Here is a 16997-nt window from a genome sequence, read left to right as displayed (position 1 = left end):
CATACTGCCCTTGCCTGACTTCTGAGCCACTGTCCCTGGTGCTGCCAAGTTGAATTCTTTCCTGTGACTCTCCTCGTACAATGTTTATCGCCTGCCATCATTGGTGGATATTGTAGGATTTGAGGGTTTCTGCATGAATTATTTTTAATAATATTTGTGGCAAAGTCCACAAAGTGTGCAAAGTGGGAACAGTGGATGCATAGGTAGGAAGACCTATGAGGGGTACCACCATTACCACTCATTTTGTTGTGCTCAAATGATATCTGTCTTACATTCAAAATATAAATTCCATCTATGTTCAATAGTTTAAAACTAAATGGCTTAAAACTGATCTTCAAATATGGTAAGAACTGTCTGTAAGAAATATTTTACCTCTCCTGTGAACTGGAGAATGACCACATTGCAACGTGAGGTGCTCTAGTCTAGTATAATCTATTATTTATACATACATACATACATACATACATACATACATACATACATCATACATACTTTCTTTTGTACCTTCTTCACCAATCCTGCTGGATTGCTCAATACTTCCTTTTAGGTTGCAATCAAAGTTTTTTAATGGGCTGTCAATGTGTCCCAGCCTGTTTAGTTTTTTTGTGCTACTTTAAAATCTCTGAAAAGAGAATAAGAGCAAGTTAGAGTAGACAGATGGTTGGAGAGGACTGTAACCTTCCAGAAGGAGAAAAGCTTGAGAGACAGATATATAAACTGAGGTATAATGACAAAGGTATTTCCCAGCATCATGAAAAATCTAAAAGCAAGTCAATAGAAAGACTGTGGAGAGAAACACAAGTGTGAAATCAGTCAAGAAGAAGGAACATTGGTTTTTACATGCATATTATTCATTTAATAGATCTTAGCATCTTTGATGGGTTGGCTATTAAGAGAGTTTATTGATTATGCCTCTTTTGTATCCCTGTGTTTGAGTGTTAATCTGATATATTTCCAGTGTCTTTGATTTCAAGATTTCATTGGGTTACCAAAAGGCTGCTCACAATGAGAAAAGCAAACACGGTATAAAATACAATACCCGTATTGCAGGTAAATGCATTTTGCTTTCCTGCAGTGTTCTCTAACTTACACCACAAGGAATGATTTGAGAACATCATATTTATAACTTATTTGACTATTTTAAAAACTCTATTTCAACTTGTTCCTCGAAGGCAATGCAATCCTAGAATTATTTAGATTTTCCTTTACATTTCTTCTCCAATTTAGATGACTGCTAATTAGGTCTTTTTCTCTTCAGTGCCCCAGAACCTAGCTGCCTAAATTGTATATGGAAATATACATGAATACATAAAAGCTAAGGATTTCTGTTAAATATTCATAGATTTTTATATGAGAAATCCAGTTTTGATATTGGGGTAAGTATTTCAGTTTGTGAAATTTATTTTTGTAACAGTTAAGTCATTTTTTTATTGTTGTTACAGGTGACTCGAAGTTCACATAAGGGAAAGTGTTGTCTAAATGCCAGGTGGAGGGATAGGAATAGGAGCTTAGTCCTTATTTGGTGTAAATATGTATACTTGTACTACCTGGCTAGTTTCACTGATCAAGTTGAACTATTATTCCAGGGATGATATGTCAGTAGAAGGGTGGATCACAAGCACCATTTTTTCCCAAAGAGATCTACACAAATAAAGGAAACAAAATGTTCTTCCCAGTTTTCCCTTCTAGTCAAATTTTTCTGGTTTTGGGGAGAGGCAACCCACTTAATTCAAACTCCCTATAAATGTTCTCATATTTTAATACTCATATTACCTTGATGTGATGTAGAAAACAAAAGCAAAAGAAATATAGGGGAAAAAATTAAATTTCCTTTGTAGCCCATTGACAAGAACTTGAGACAGGCAGAGTGACCTTCCTCAAGGAGTTTAGCTGCCTTGATGTTAATACTTTGCTAGAGACAAAAAGGCAACCTTAGCTTGACATTAGCCTGACCTCCAGGATCCTATAAAATCCCTTTAGAAACTTCCTTTATCTCTACCCACCTAAGCTATATGTTAGCAATCATCCTCTAAGCATATGTCCCACTGATTACATCTAAAGGGTCTCATGACTAAGGTTTTACTAGAGAATAGTAAATGACATTTTCCTATCAACAGCTAGCCCCTCAAGGTCCTAGAAACCTTGCTTCTAAATTCCTTAGATACTTACGCTATCCCTAACCCCCTCCCAACTTGAAAGTATGTAATCAGTCACTCCTCACAACCCCTGTGCAGCTCTTTATGTCCATGGGTACATGCTTTAATAAGCACCCTTTTTGCACTGAAGATGTCTCAAGAATTCTTTCTTGACCGTTCTCTCCTAAGCCCCAGCATTTCCCATCAGATGTACATTACAGTGCTCTCTCTCACTAAGCTGCAGTTCACTCTCATTTTCTCCTTGTGGTTTCTATTCAGTAGAATTGGAAGTAGCTGGTCTGTAGATTCTATAAAACCACCTTGTGTATTCTTGAAGATCATTAGAGAACCATTACATTAAACTAACATAAGTTGAACATTGTTGAGAGAAATACAGATAGCAATTTTTTGTGTCAAAATAAAGAGCACTATTCAAACTACGTATATATTTGGAAAGGAATTAAGAATTAGTAGTATGTGAAGAGTATGGGACCATATAGAAAATAAATCATTTTGCTTTGTACAGTCCTATTTTTCCTAACAAAAATCTCATAGTCATATATTAGATGTGTTAATAATAAGTTTCCTTACTTGTTATTCACCCATTTGTTTTAGCAGATTTTCACTCAAATAGATTGAATTATCTGGAGAAATCAAGCCACTTATTAAATACTATACATAGGTTGCAAAATTCTTATGCCCTTTGCCCTCTATTTAAGTTTCTTTGTGTCATTTTCTTGTAAAAGATGTTCACATTGTACATGAAATGATCTCTAGCTCTTAATATCATGAGAGACAGCAAAATTAAGGTTTAAGAACTTGGCCATGGAGCCAGAGTGCCTGGATTCAAATCCCAGCTCCATCACTTACCAGCTATGTGATCTTGGGCAACTTACTTAACCTTTGTGAGCTTTAGTTCTATTTGCAAAATTGTAATGAAAATAGTATTTACTTTTTCTATCAGATGAGTTCATGTTCATAAAGTGCTCAGAACAGGACCTGGTATATTGTTAAATGTTGACTATAACAATTACTTCTATGTTAAAAAAAATAAAAGGCCATTGCTGAATGGCAAGTATAAGTATGACCTCTAACAATAAATTGCAGGGGAGGAACAAAATAATTTTCACTCTAACCTTCTAAGTTCTCTGCTGGGAACTCTGTAACAAAAGATAGATTAACAAGAGAAGAACAAACAAAAGTTTATTAAAATGTATGCCTCAAGTATACATGGAAGATACCCAGGGAAAATGAGTAACTCCCAGAGGTGTTTCAGAATCCATGCTTAAATACATTCTTCAGCTAAAGGCAAAAGAGAAAAGAGTGTGGAGTAGGCCAGTAATGGGGATGTGATCAGGAAAAGTACTGTAAACAAAAATAAGTTTTGTTATGCAGATGTAGGTCAGTGCCTTCTCCGTTGAGAAGTTTCTAGAGATTTTGTCATCTTTTTCTTTCGGATGGAGAAGACACCCTTACAAATGGGGATTTCCATTATACCTATTCATTTTTTACAAAAGCATAATTTCTTCTGTTTCCAGAGCTTCTTCTGTGTCTGATGTTTCTCAGACTAATTAGCTCAAAAATAATCTTTACACCAAAGAGGCATATTTCGGGATGGCATATTCTGCCACCCCACTAAATGATCGAATCAAAGAAATTGTATATAATCCAAAAACCTACTGTTTAGTTTAAACAGGGCTGGAACTATCCCCTGGGGGTCAGAATGTATAACATATTACACACATGTGACTATATTTCTAGATCTACAAACTGAGCCCAGGGCAAATTGTTATTTTCCTTACCCCACTCTACCTGAACTGATTTAGGTTTTTATTTATTTGTTTGTTTGTTTGTTTTTGCCATATTGGGCTTATTTTGCCCAATTTTCTATCCAAGGACAGTTTTGACCGAATTCTTAGAGTGGTATGTTAGAGTCATGTAGACTGGAAATTGATATTGACAAGCTGCCCAAATGATTACTGTAAATCCAAAAGAGCAACTAATTTTCAATTTCTCAAACCTCCAAATACTAGGTGTCTGAGGCTTATCACATAAGAAAAGAAGTATTAAAGAGGAAAAACCTTGATTAGTTAGCAGACAAAAAGAGAATTCCTTGGAGGCCTAAACATAAATTAATTTGATGAAATCTCCCCTTTGGTTAAACTCGTTGGGATTACCTAAAAAGGGCAAACTATACAAGACCTAAATATGGCATATAAATGATGGCCACAGGAAGTAGGGGTGAATGTTCTCCATATTTTACACAAACTGCACTAAACAATATGACCCATATGTTCTCAGACATGAGAGGCCCTTTTCTATAGTATGAACTTGGTGGATATACTAGAAAGATACCATCAAATTTTCATGGTAGAAATAATCTTTCCCCTTCTTTTATATAGGAAGAAATTGAGGCCTTTTAAAAGAATGCTATGGCTAATTTGGGAGAATCTAGGTCTCTACAATCCAGCTCAATTTTCAGCAACCCTTCCTGTTAGGTAAGCAAATTATATGCACTTTCTTCCTTGTTTGAGTTTTGCAAGTGGGCACTCCTTAACTCTTTGTCAGCTCTATTAAGCTGGGCTAACTTCCTAGGGCTAAACATACAACCATTTTTCATTTCTTGGCAATCTGTTCTATTAAATTTGCATATTCAAATATGCAGCATTTATGTCTGATCTCTAAAAGAAAACTCACTAAATTCCTAGTAGGATTATTCTCTCTCTTTCTCTTTGGCAAGGGACAAAGATTTGAATAACAACTGAGAGAGAAAGCAGAAGTTAGGCATGCTTTCATAAATGAAATTAGCAAGTTTCTACAATTTAAAGGTTCTATTTGTAATTCTAAAAACCTTTTCCCTTCCTCCTTGCTTAGCTTCAGGCATGAATAAAAGTGTTGGGGAGGGGGAAATGTTTGCTTTTCTTCCTCTTAATGGGTAAGAGATAACTAAATGCTGAATTTACAAAATACTTTGCTGGTTCTGGATTTTATGCATAAGCACAAGATGAATATCATGGCTTGGATCTTAACTGAGTAATATCTGGAAAGTCACTTTGCTGTATATATGAAAAATCTACATTGTTTAACTTGACAATCTTCTCAAATGATATCCACAAGTATTTAGCATTAAAAAGCTCAGTTTAGAATTTGAATTGCTAATGCTGAGTTTCCAATTCAAGGTTCTACAATCCAAAACAGGCTTGAAAAGGAAAAAACAAAAAAGAACAAGCATAATTGAAGGGAAACAGTAACATTGGCTCCCACTTGGATAAGTTGCTTGCAGGCAACCTAAGGGGTCCTCACTCTGTGTGACTTCCAATTGCCTTACATTCTACCATGCTCCAGGGAGGAACATCCTAAAGAAAATATTGATGTTATTGTTATCCAAGCTGAAAGAGAAACACACACACACACACACACACACACACACACGCATTAAACCAAGCAAAATCATAACATGTATTTTAAGAGGGAAGAAACCAGCCAGCTTTTCACAAAAATTCATTGTTCTCATCAAATTTGGTCTTTTCTTTTTCTCTTTCTTCTTTCTTCACCCTGTGTTGGGGATGAAACCTCTGGACTTGGGTAGAGTTATGTGCAAAAAAAGCAAAGTTTGAAAATGCTTCTTTGTGTCCTACTTCCCCCCCAACCTTCTAAATTGATTGTTCCGTGGATATATTTCATTCTTAGATATTTGTGTGGAAAAGAGGATCTAGTTTTAATTGTATTTTTTTATGTCTCTAAGGATAATAAGATCACTTTAAGGTGGTTAGTTACCATCACCAAGTTTCTTACTGAAAATAACTCAAGAAATTCTGTAGTTATTGCAATGGAAGCCAAAAATGTTCATCATTGATTAGTCAGTCTCTGGAAAAAATTCTTCCTAAATTCAAAGCCAATTGAAAAATGATGGATAGTAGATTTATACAACAGAGAAAAGGCTGCATAGGAAACTTACTTTCTATTCCTTTATCTGTGCTAAAGGGTAATTAAAAAAACATAAATCATAACTCTCATTGAAATATAAAATTAATGTGTGTCGAAGATTTTATTCAAGGGGTACCTGGGTAGCTCAGTTGGCTGAGTGTTGACTCTTGATTTTGGCTCAGGTCATGATCCCAGCATTAGGAGATCAAGCCCTACATCAGTCTCTATACTCAGCATGGAGCCTGCCTGAGATTCTCTCTCTACTCTCTTTCTCTCTCTGTCTCTCTGTCTCTCTCTCTCCCTCCCTCCGTCCCTCTGCCTCTCTCAGCTGCTTGCATGCTCTTTCTAAAAGAAAAAACAAATTTAAAGATTTTATTCAGTTAATTAATTAATGAGGATACCGGTAAAGTGTTAAAACTAGTTAAAAAGAACATCTGAGGGGCACTCAGTCAGTTGGGCATCTGACTCGATTTCAGCTCAGGTCATGATCTCACGATTCATGGGACTGAGCCTCACCTTGGGCTCTGGCTGACAGCTTGGAGCCTACTTGGGATTTTCTCTCTCCCTCTCTCTCTGCCCCTCCCCCGTGCTCTCTCTCTCAATAAATAAACATTTAAAAAAAAGAACATCTGAATAACAACCGTATGTTTAGGCAATTTGGAATGCTCAAAGAATTTCCTAATAAATGTTAAGACTGCTTAACCTATTCTGTAAGTGACAAAGATTCTCTCTTTGAGAGACTAATCAGGTGCCTCAGAGTCCTCGTCTCAACTAGATTTCAACATCGGGCTCCTATGTCTATCCTTGTTGAGCATGTGTCTCCAATTTTAGCAAAAACAATCTTTCTGAATCAGTTTAGAGAGCATATCCCACCCTTGCTACCTGGTTACCCTTAATTCTGGGTCAAGTTTGTTATCCCCCATCTCTGACATCTGATCACCCCTGGTCTGCCTTCAACATGAATCCTTACAAGTGGTTTTAGCCAGAATCCCCTCCACCCCAACCTCTGATGTTTCCTCTTAGTATTTTCCATCTCCTGACTTCCCACCCCAACTCTGCTTCCTGTCCAATCTTCTCTTGTCCATGTTGTAGTAGGAATTGAGCCCATTTCTATACTGAGTTCTTTATTCCACTATTGGAATAATTCTTTAATTTTTTTAATGCTTTATCTATTTTTGAGAGAAAGAGAGACAAACACACAGAGTGAGCAGAGGAGGGGAAAAGAAAGAGGGAGACAGAATCCGAAGCAGGTGCCAGACTCTGAGCTGTTAGCTCAGAGCCCTACACGGTGCTCAAACTCATGTGAGATTATGACTTAAGCCAAAGACCGATGATAAATCGACTGAGCCACCCAGGCACCCCTATTGCAATAATTCTTGAATAAAATCTGTTATTACTGCTTTAACTATTGTCCAGCTTTGGTTTTCTCTAACAGAAACGAGGAGCGCCTGGGTGGCTCAGTCAGGTAAGCGTCCGACTTGGGCTGAGGTCATGATCTTTAGGTTCGTGGGTTTGAGCCCCATGTTGGGCTCTGTGCTGACAACTCAGAGCCTGGAGCCTGCTTCGGATCCTGTGTCTCCCTCTCTCTTTGTCTCTCCCTGACTCACACTCTTTCTCTCTCTCTCAAAAATACATAAACATTAACAGAAGTGAAAATCAACTGCATCTCCATTGAACAAAATAATTTGCATATTTTAAGACAAAATTCATGTTCATTGCCCTTAGTTTTGTACAGTTTGCAGAATTATAAGATTAGTCACAGGTGATGAAAGCAGTAGAGCCTATAGATTCGGATAACCCCTAGTCTGCTAGACTATGCTCAGCATTCAATTAAAGGATATCCAGTAATTATGCCCATTTCAAAATCTTTCCCATTTTTTCCTTACATCAGATACTGGGCTACCTACCATGGTGGAAGCTTAGTAGTCATCTTCCCTCTTCATTATAATTCAGTAGCTATTTCTTTCAAAGGCTACACTTGTTTCATTCACCCCCTTGGTCACTGTTTCTAAATCCCTCTGAGAGACTATCACGAAAACAAGGTTGAGTGAAATGAATTATGCACTTTGTATGAAGGCAGAAGCACATTTTGATAATCTTTTAAGGTATACTTAAAGAATACTATCAGGATTCTTATATATATTTTTGAAATGTTGTGTCCAGAGAACATTGCATCTGTTTTTTAGAAAAAACAGAAAATCTCAATTATTGAAGGAAAATAATTACTATCTATAGTAGGCAGAATAATGTCTATCAAAGATGTGCATGCCCTAACCTGAAGAATCTGTGGATATGTTACTTACATGAAAATTAAGGTCACAGGTGTGTAGATCTGGATTTGGCCCACAGGAGGCAGGCAGTTTGTTGACCCTTGTATTAGGGTCATTGCAATATGCAGTATTAACTTCACTGGGGAGGAAGAAGTTATCTAGTATGTTGCCCCCTATGTTCTAACCTCAAAGTTAATATGATAAATGCAAAAAAAATGTTTATGGGGTGAATTAGGCATCTTTACAATTTATTTACAATTTATTTTCTTTGACTTTCATGAGCTTATAATTTAGTTCAGATGAGAACACTGGAAGGTCAAATAGGTGATGTGTACAACAAGTGTCATAAATATTCAAGACGGGGAAGTCAGTTGAAGTAAATGAATGAGGAGAAGACAGAATGGGAACCATAACACTTAACTGGGCCATGAAGGATAGATAGCATCTGAACTGGAAGATATTCTAGAAAGAATCTGGCTATATCTGGGTTCTAGATATTCTAGAAAGAATCTGGCTATATATATAGGGTCCTGCAGAAAGTAAATGGACAAAATTGTATGTTTTTGTTGTTATTATTATCATAAATAAAATGATTATAGTGGAAGAGTGGAATCCAGTGGAATTAGAGTGAGTGTATCACAGGGTTGATGCTATTCCTATAGAACAAGAAAACATGAATCTGAGTCCCACTTCTTATTCCCAATCTGCTGTTTATATGTGGTCATGGCTCAATTTGGGTACTAAGTTTCTACAATTTATAACATCTTCTTTAGCAATAAGATCCTAAGAAGAAATCAGCATAGCTTTCTCTCATTTAGCATTCAAACCTCATTATTTGAGGTTTCTTGAATTTATTCTCAGAATGCCATCAAAATATATGACCATAAAAATCACATTCTTTCAATTCACCTACTCATATTTTATGCTTTGTATTATCACCCATTCATTCCCTTAGGTTTTTATTGATTGAGTTTTTGCTCACCCTGCTTACTTTTTCCAGCAGAAAAAACAGCTTATTGCCTAAGTGAAAAAGCATAGACTAGAGACACGGGGAAATGATGCCATAAGTAACAGATGGACTTTTTTCCTCTGGTTAACTACTCTTAATTCCTAGTGCTTTTTTAGGGCTTGAAAAAAGTATATCTTTTCTCTAGTGTCAAGTATTCAGAACCAATACATTAGTCACTATATTCAGAAGCATGCCTCTGTATCTGAGAGAAGGGCAGTCGGGAGAATGACATTGTTCAGTAACTGTTGTACCCTTCAAGTTTCATCCTAGACATAAAGATAGGAAAACTGAATACTTTGTTCAAAGTTCTGCATCTGTCCCAATATATAATTTGTCTCAATACATATGCTTACCATCTCTCCTCCCTTTTCTTCTTTCTCCTTTATACCACTGCTATGATTACTGCCACCACAGTCATCATTAACAGTTATTCGTTCCCAAAGGGTATTAGGAACCAAGGGATAAAAGATGCCATAAGGCTTGGTCTTTTCCTTCCTGTCAGAACTATACACCATAGTGGGAGAGAGATCTTATGTAAAGAAAAAAAAAAAGATCTGGGGCGCCTGGGTGGCGCAGTCGGTTAAGCGTCCGACTTCAGCCAGGTCACGATCTCGCGGTCCGTGAGTTCGAGCCCCGCGTCGGGCTCTGGGCTGATGGCTCAGAGCCTGGAGCCTGTTTCCGATTCTGTGTCTCCCTCTCTCTCTGCCCCTCCCCCGTTCATGCTCTGTCTCTCTCTGTCCCAAAAATAAATAAAAAACGTTGAAAAAAAAATTAAATAAAAAAAAAAAGAAAAAAAAGATCTAGTGTGAAAATAAGGTGGCTAAGTCAAATAAGTTGTAAAATAAATACATCGGCCATTTGCCAGTGGCTCACTGAACGTTGTAGGTAATGCGATGATTTTAGGCTCTCTTTCTCTACATTCCATGCTATTCCTTGGCTTTGAACTTAATTTTCTTATATACTATCTGTCTGATTCTCCTCTAAGAAGACCTTCCTTACTTCCATGTAAAGAACTTCCTATGTAAAGAAAACCTCCCATGTACTCATAAAGGATAATGAGTAGACCTCCAGCAAAATACTTACTATTCCTTAATGCTTAGTTGTCTTCTCAAATAAATAATAATCTTATTGAAGACAGAAACAGCTATGTATGTATCATTCTATCCCTTGGTACAGTGCCTCAGACCAGAAGCTACTCAATAAAGATCTATTGAATAGGTGGATGACTTTGGATAAAGGGGAGCTTTCTTTATACAGTATGTCATTTTTATTCAGTTTCAATTCTTTATCATTTAAAGAAAGATTAACAATGAATATTTAGCAAAACACTTATACATAGAGAAGGGGAGGGTTACACCTTCTGGACAGGCAGAAATGAATACATATTGGTGAAAATAGTGTAGGGTAATGATTAAGAGCTTTGTTTCTGAAATCATCTTGACTTGGGTTTGTATTTCAGCTGACAATGTGTAGTCCTTTTAAAAATTACTCAAATCTCTAAACCTCTATTTCATAATCTGTACACTGAGAATAATGATATCAACCTCACAGATATTTGTGAAGATTAAATTTAAAAATGCTTTTAAAGTGCTTAGCAAAGTATAGACTGAAAAGGAATCATAGGCTTGATAAATAAATAAAAACTTGTTCTAAGTCACATAGTATGTCATTGTCATGATTGCATCCACTTTTGGCTGACTGCATATTCCTATCCCTTACATTATCCCTGCAGCTGACAACTTAAAAAGGGCCTCTTAAGATTACTTTAAGAATTACACTGATTTTTTATCATTTCTAAATAATCTAGACCACAAAACCAAGGAGCTCCATTTATAATGCAGATTTCTAGAATGCACAGACCAGAGCTGGTGTTCCAAGTGGCACTGGGACAACATCATCCCCTTTACGGTGATTAGGAAACAAAGCATGAATATCTTATATTTAAGTTTCTGCCAGTTTCAAAGAGCAAAGCCAAATGATGAGAGACTTGGCCAGTGTCTGGCCTAAATCAGAAGGATGAAGAGAAAGAAGCCAAAATGCACTGTGATCATGCCGATTGGTTCTTTCAATGCAGGGAGGGGCACGGTGATGGGTGCCAGGGCACAGGAGACATTGTTCATTCCCTACATGTGAAAAAAAATGAGAGAGTTAAGCCTCCAAACACCTGTGCTCTCCCAGCTTGAAGTCAAAGCTGGTGCTGGATGAAAATTCAATTGTGCTCTAGGTCTAAGGAAAAGGTGGACTCAGCGAGCCAAGATTTTAATTCCCCACATGCAGTAAACTGGTGTGCCTTCCTTCACTTTTGAAAAGAGTGTTAAAATATGGGACAAGCATTTCCAAAATGCATTGCCCACCCTCAAAAATATTTAAAATATAAAATGACTACCCCTAGAAGTCAGGAAGCAGAGAATTTGGAGTGAAATGACTCCTAAATTTGTGTAAAGGGGGCAGGCAACAAGCTCAGCATGATTTTCTGGGAAGCACTTTGCTCTCAGCAAAACCAAACAGCAACACTCTATTTTGTGTTGGCATAAGGATCAACTGTAGAACATGGGCCCTCTTCATTGTACACAGAACAAGGGCTATGTTAATGTGTGTTTCAGAGACAAGTACCATAGAAGTGCAGGTCAGGGAAAGATGAATAAGGGTTCTGAGCAGCGTTCATGAACCAAGACCCTGAGGGATGGATAAGGGTCTTGTGCAGCGAACAAGAACTTCATACACACAGGAAAACTTGAGAGAAGGCACAGAGAAAGTAACAAATATAATATTCATATCCAGGACTGGCTAAAAGTTGGAGAAAGCTATTGGAATACTTAAGGTATTCTGACTGGTGTCCCTGGATACCATCTAAGTCTCATAGTGACCAAAGATTCCGTTTGGAAATCACAATTTTTATCCTCCTAGTTTATGCTTTGAGATTGACTTTCTTAATGGATTCTTTGACCCTCATTTTTCTCTTTCTTGAGTCAATAGGGTGCAGTGAGAAATGGAGTATGGAACCTGAGACTGCCACTTGTGTGCTGATTTCTCTGAACTTCACTTTTTTCATCTATAAAATTAAAATAAGTATAAGACTAATACATAAAAATATGTGTCTACTAGATCCAACACTGTGATTTAAAACTAAAAGGAACTTTAGCAGGTTAATATTCTTTATATGTAAGTTTCCTCATTTATAATTTGGAAATGATAAGATTATGCAGTTTACCTCTTAGTTATGATGATTAAATGAGATGGTACTGGGGCACCTGGGTGGCTTAGTTGGTTAAGCATCCAACTCTTGATTTCAGCTCTGTTCATGATCTCATGATTTGTAAGTTCAAGCCCCAGGTTGGGCTCTGCACTGACAGTGCCAAACCTGTTTGGGATTTTCTCTGTCCTTCTCTCTGCCCCATCCCCACTCTCTCTCTCTCTTGCTTTCTCAAAATGAATAAACAAATGTAAAAAAATACATAAATGATATGGTACAAATAAAAGAGCTCTGAAGAACATAACACATTATATATTTATTTATCCACTCAACTCACTGTGGAATTACATATACCTCCATGTTTTCCATTGCTTTGTTTCTTCCTTAAAAGATTGACTATCTTCATTACCCATCTCTTTTATCCACATGTTAAATCTCAGCTCAGTGTGTACCCCTTCGTTGAAGCCTTCCTGAATAGCTCAGAGCTCAGTGGTATCTTTCAGATTGATACTTGCTTCCAATTATTGTACCTATCAGTCATCTTTTGTTGAGTGTTATTTATAATGCCTTGCCTCCTCTGTTTTTTGTTGGTTTTTGTCTTTTTAAAAAAGATATTCTTTCTTTCCTCACACTCACCTGGGTATGGAGTTAACTGAATCCTTGCCCCCTAGTGACCAACAGGTCTGGGTAGTTGCCCAGGGAATTCCTGAACCTAAAAGGAGATTCTTCGTGAGGCCCAAGAGGAGAACATTAATCATTTGGAGATAGTCTTTCTTCTGGTAACAAGTCTTTCAGTCATGCCTCCCAGCTCCTCCTTTACTTGGCTAGACCAATCCATAGTGACTTGAGATGGATCATATAGAGATATATATTATTTTAGATGGATTATATAGGGATTTAGATTATTAATTTTTTTATTATTTAGTTTTTGAGAGAGAGAGAGCATAAGCAGGGGAGGGACAGAGAGAGAGACACAGAATCCAAAGCAGTCTCCAGGCTCTGAGCTGTCATCACAGAGCCCGACATGAGGCTCAAACCCACTAGCCATGAGATCATGACCTGCATTGAAGTTGGATGTTTAACCAACTGAGCCACCCAGGCACCCCAGGATTTAGATTATTTTAAAATACCTATATCTTTTATGTTTTTACACTGACAGTGCAGAGCCTGACACGGGGCTTGATCTCATGAATCATGAGATCATGACTTGAACTGAAATCAAGAGTCAGACACTTAACTAACTGAGCCACCCAAGCTCCCTTTAACCCTGTCCTTTCTAATGATACTTCGATGTTGGTGAATTTTTTACCTATTTTGATATTATTTCTTTTTTCTAGTAACAAACTACATGTTCATATATGCTAGCTACTGATAAAAAGAATGATTTACATTATACCCAGACCAGACAGTGCATGAGAGGAAATGGTCATTTTCACTTGCACAGTTGCATTCAGATGGAGAAATCAAACTAGATTTGCATAAACACTTTCCTTTGAGAAGCCCAATTTAGGGAAAAAGACTCTTGTGTTGCCCAGCAATCAGGTACCTGACTTTTGATCCTTTCTCAAACTACCGTCTAAGGGACATGAAAAAATTTTTGGAGACTTTGCAGCAGTGGTAGAGTTTGAGTTTCTGACAAGTCCAGCTTATTCACTTATTGAGCATCGCCCTGACTACAGCTGACATAAATTGTATCCCATTTGTATTGGATTCATTTATCTTAAGTGAATAAATTCCTTCTTTCTTTTTTTGAGACCAAAAGGTTAGTCTACACTGTTTGGAGAGTTAATCACATAGGAGTTCTGTCCTAGATTCATCACCTGGTCGAGAAGTGTGTTGTCCTCTGGGATTGTGTCCATTAAGAGAGAATTTAAGCACCCAATTTAGTACCCAAGTTACTCCTCAGCAATTGTACCTACAATGTATGCTCAAGGTAGACTGTCCAAAAGTCCCAGTTTCCTGAGGAAGTTTGTTTCCACCTGTTCTCTGGAAGTAATTATTAACAGTGCTTCTATTCACTATCAGAAATGTCCTGGTTTAGGAAATAAACTATGTGGTCATTCCTATTCTAGGTGCCCATCTGGAGAGCAAAGATTGAGAAGGAAATTCTGTGCATGCCCAGCCTGAAGTCTCTTTATGTGGGTTTCTAAAGGTGTGTCCACATGTAATTAGCCTTAAAAAAATCTAAACTTCACTCATTTTTCGGGGGGGGGGATGATGAAATTTGATATCAATGGCTAAATGTAACTCCCCCTGTTCAGAACATGTAATAAGACTTAGAAATGTATACAATTTATATTCAAATGCTTCTGTAAATAGAGGGGGAGAGAGAGAGAGAGACCAAGAGAGTGCATGCAAATGTTGCAAGATGCTAACAATTAGTGGGTTCAGGTATTGAGTATAGACATAATCACTATATTGACCTTTTAATTTTTCTGTTGAATTGGAAGTCTTCAGAATAAAAAGGAGGTGAAGGTAGGCAAATTGGTCTGGGGACTCGAATGGCCCAGTAGGTACCAGGGCTTCCTTAATTGGTTGATAAATGAGACAGTTTACCTCTGGATCACATACAGGGATATGTGTATAACACTTGTGTGTATTGATAGTGGGGACTGCATTTCCTACCTCATATCGACCCCTCACAATTCTGATTGCAGAGTTGTTGATATGCATTCTGAAATGACAATAAAATTGATTTCTGATGAACAGTGTTTTTGTCAAATTCAACAATACGTGTGTGACCAGTTCTGTTAACATAGCAATATTTGATTCTTTTTTTTTATTTTCCCAAATTCTAACTCCCAATTTCCCTGATTTCTACAATCATTTCTTTCTTACCAAACACTACAATATAAAGCTACCACAACTAAACTGTAGTAGTAGGGTTTTTTTTCTCCTCATACTGTGTCATAAGCTGTTATCCTTCTCTTGGAAGAAGTAAATAAATGTGTTTTATTCAACCCAAAGAACTTAAATTAGTATGGAAGAGAGTTGAATGGGAGGAATTGAGGGGCTGGGTTTGAATATAAATTGAAATTTACCAACACTCTAAAAGGCATAATGTTGGCAGTCTTCCAAAATATTTGTTCATAGCAGGTTTGATATTAATGGATATATAAATTTATGTACACTTTACAGTTAGCATTTTATGAAGTGTTCCTTGAAGTAATTATCAGTTCAGCACCATACCCTAGCTAATAATATTTAACAACAATAATGCTTTGTGCTTGTGCCAAAGATCACAATGAGTAATCAAGCAATTTAGTATCCTACCACATCCTGGCTGCCTGGAAATACCTCCATGACCTGAGTATACAAATGGAGAAATGAAGATCCAAAGATGTAATGAAGGACATCCTCAAAAATCATTAAAATCCCAAGGATAAACTACCAGTTTCTGATGACAGGTGTCTCTCCCTCTCAGCAAGTATAGAGTAAGATAAATTAGAAGCAGTCACTCATTATGCTAATTACAGTAATATATTTTATATCCAAATATTCTGATACATTAGAAATGGATATTGCTTTGGGATGGCCGGGTGGCTCCGTCAGTTAAGTGTCTGACTTCAGCTCAGGTCATCATCTCACGATTCGTGGGTTCGAGCCCCACGTCGGGCTCTGTGCTGACAGCTCAGAGCCTGGAGCCTGCTTCAGATTCTGTGTCTCCCTCTCTCTCTGCCCCTCCCCAGCGCGTGCTTTGTCTTTTTCTCTCTTTCGAAAATAAATAAACCTTATTTAAAAAAAAAAAAAGAAATGGATATTGTTTTACATTTCATATTTTAATCCATCTTTGAAGTAAAACCAGGTTTACTTCTGTACAGTGCAGTAGTTTATGGTAGCTCTGGGTCACAGCAATACAACTCCCGTAGCTGGAGAACCTCCCTAAATTTAGGGTTTTCCAGTTAACTGAACTTATTCCAATGACTTTTAAGAGAGATCAAAGAAAGGACAGAAAGACTTCAGTAATATGTACTACATAAAAACTAAATATACCTATTATGTTTCTCTTTCTCCATTTCTATCTCTATTTCTGTTAGATATGCAGGGTGTTTTTTCGTTTTTTTTGCTTTGGTCTTTATTTTTTCTAGCTTTGAAGAACAAATTTGTGTGTGATGATTATGTGAATGAAATACTCACCTCTCTCTCTCTCTCTCTAGTGTGTGTGTGTGTGTTACAGATTTATGGTGGTATAATTGCCATAAAATAAAGGGTACATATTTAAAGTATACAATTTGATAATTTTTAATATATGCATACACCTGTGAAATCAAGATAGCAAACATATTCATCACCTCCCCGTCTCCTTGTGACCTTTGGTAATCCCTTTCTCCTGCCCCTCCTTAATCCTCCACCCCCAGACAACAACTCATCTACTTTCTATCCCTATGGTTTCCATTTTCTAGAAATTTATATAAACAGAATTGTGTAGGATGTACTTTTCATTGTTTTGGGGTTTCTTTCAC

The 16997-nt window shown here is 37.1% G+C and overlaps 1 long non-coding RNA gene across 1 annotated transcript; it reads left to right on the top strand.

Moving 5' to 3' along the window:
- The first annotated feature begins 1262 nt into the window (after positions 1–1262).
- Positions 1263–16089, top strand: LOC123381406. The gene is made up of 3 exons (XR_006588316.1): positions 1263–1376; positions 4538–4633; positions 14607–16089. It is a non-coding gene; the product is annotated as an uncharacterized LOC123381406 (long non-coding RNA).
- Positions 16090–16997: the final 908 nt, after the last annotated feature.

This window comes from Felis catus, chromosome D3 (assembly GCF_018350175.1).
Source record: "Felis catus isolate Fca126 chromosome D3, F.catus_Fca126_mat1.0, whole genome shotgun sequence".
NCBI lineage: Eukaryota > Metazoa > Chordata > Mammalia > Carnivora > Felidae > Felis > Felis catus.
This window is presented reverse-complemented; position numbering and strand designations above follow the sequence as displayed.